General features: G+C 35.2%; 1 pseudogene; it reads right to left on the bottom strand.

Moving 5' to 3' along the window:
* Positions 1–1,531: 1,531 nt before the first annotated feature.
* On the bottom strand, positions 1,532–2,011 carry LOC136121333 (large ribosomal subunit protein eL21-like; annotated as a pseudogene).
* Positions 2,012–2,533: the final 522 nt, after the last annotated feature.

Here is a 2,533-nt window from a genome sequence, read left to right as displayed (position 1 = left end):
TTTATCTAGTGTAGCACTTACTATGTTTTTAAAGGTTGAAGAAATAAGGAAATTTTGTAATTTTCTTTCTGAAACCTGAACAATAAAAACTTTTACTGCTGCTGAGTATATAAGAAGTGTCTCACAAAGTGCAACTCAGATTTCCTTTTGATTGTCACTGTAAGGAATTTGAGGAATTTCTTAGGGGAGGCAGAAACATTGTTCTTCTCAAAAATTGGTACTATAAATTCATCAAGTTGAGTGAACACATTTAAGAACAAGGGATGTAGCAGTACAGGCACTTAAATCACTTCAACTTCAAAATGCTTTGGGCTCTCTAAATCTTTTTGATTAAGCCAGCAGTAAGTGGATGTCTAAATTAGAACATTTTGAGAAATATTTTCCAGAAAGTGTGTAAGAAATATTGCTTCTTTGAATTGAATAAATTTTCTCCAGTCATTTATTTGAAGGCAGATAAGCCACTGCTCCAAGGAGATAGCTTATTGTCATTAACGTATTGAATCCTTTACCATGTTTTAGAAAATAATTGGATGTGGTAAAACTTGAGGGGCAGAGAGATAGGGTTGGAGAGATGTTACTCAGAGATACAGAACCTCCAATGTCCTTCAGATGAACACATTTGTCCTAACATTGCTCCCATGTGGGAGAGTACTGTGAACTAGCATTAATGCATTTTAAAAATTTGGAAGGGAAGAAAGAGCTGTTGCCTGATGTCTTAGCCGTCCTCTCACCTACATTTTTACCAAAGTATGTACCATTCAGCATAGAAAGGCTATGCATATGCAATACTTCGTGTTTGTAAAATATGTGTAAGGAAAGAGCTAGCAGAGTGCATTATATCTATCCTATAGTCCACCTCTTATCTCCATCTCTAGCAAAAGATTATTGCAGGTGAATTTGCAGATAAAAGGAAGTACTTCTCTTAGTACTTTCTTCAGATATTGAAATTTAAATCTGTTACCAAGGATTCACAGAAATTTAGAATTGGAAATGATTCTAGAAATCATCTAGTCAAACTCTCTTTTTTTTTTCATGTGGAGAAAGTAAACCCAAAGAGGTCAAATAATTTGCCTAAAGTAACAACAGAATTGGTTAACTAAGGCAAGAGCTGGGACTAGAAATAAAGCTTCTTTATCCCCCCAGGGCCATTTTGGAGCAAGTGACTGACTGGATATCTTGGGAAATTGTACTTAAATCTTCAGAGTAACTGTACATTTTAGCTAAACCTTGCTTTATGAAATAAACAATATTCTGTGAAATGAAAGACTTTAAAACCTCTTTATGTCATGAGAATAACCCAGGTCTGGAAAATATTTTTCTCCATTTTAAAGTGAAAACATTAATGACACATATAAAAAATATTTAGGAAGAACTAAAGAAGTGATAGTTTTTTGAGTGGTGATGCATATCAAGCTGTTCTATAAAAAATGGTCAGCACTGGACATTGTATGCATTTTAAAGTATTCTTTCACCAGGAAAATTCTTTTTTTTTTTTTTTTACAGTCTAGGTCTTTTATTTTCTTTACACCCATCATGCCATGCATTCATAGGGAATGGGTTCTAACAGGTCAGGCTCCTTTCCTTGATTCTCACGAAGTGTGCTTCTCTGGGTGGAGCAGGCTGGTGCTTCAGTGGAACCCAAGTACTTTTCTCTTTGGCTTCCTTCTTCTTCTGATCATTTTCCTTCACACTTTTCAGGAGCTATCTCGGCTCTTAGAGTACTTAATATGCTGGATATGCACATTAACTCTCTTGGCAAGAATCTTGTCCTTAACTTGTTTGTTTACAATGATGCCAACTGCACACTGGGTAACACTGTAGAGTCTTCCAGTTTTGCATGGTAACATTTGTGGGGCATTCCCTTTTGAACAGTGTCCATTCCCTTGATATCTACAATATCACCTTGCTTGTAGATGCGCATGTATGTGGTCAAAGGAACAACTCCATGTTTTCTAAAAGGCCTAGAGAACATATTGCAGGTGCCCCTTCTCTTTCCCTTTGTGTTGGTCATTTGGGCAAATTACTGGAAGATAGTGGTTCTGGCGGAAAGGCCACCAGGAAAATTCTTTAAGAAAGTCCTATAATTTAACATTTCTGAACAATACTGGATTGTTCATCTGAAAATCCCTGTGGTATTTTGATTTTTTAAACCTCTAGCTAGATTCAGAATTCTGAAAGTACACTAAATGTCGTATCATCTAATTTAAAAATCCATAAGAAAAAATATCACAACACTCAACACTAAAAAGGGGTGTTGAATAAAATGTTGCAGATAAAGTTATACCAAGAAGCAAATGTCAATTTAAGGTCCATTATTCCCATTGCCATCTTCAGCATCAGTCTTTGAACTTAATAGGAAGAATTTTTCTTAAGAAAAACATGATTTACCATGGAATATAAAAATATCAACTTATGCATACATATAAATCTTGCCCTAAAGACATTGAACAGACCAAGTAATTATTTCAAATTACTAAATCATTCATATTGGTAGGAGATGCATAAGGGACATAGCAAAATAGCACCAAGCCTG

Source organism: Phocoena phocoena, chromosome 3, assembly GCF_963924675.1.
Source record: "Phocoena phocoena chromosome 3, mPhoPho1.1, whole genome shotgun sequence".
Lineage (NCBI taxonomy): Eukaryota > Metazoa > Chordata > Mammalia > Artiodactyla > Phocoenidae > Phocoena > Phocoena phocoena.
The sequence above is the reverse complement of the archived record's forward strand: the minus strand, read 5'-3'. Positions and strand labels throughout refer to the sequence as shown.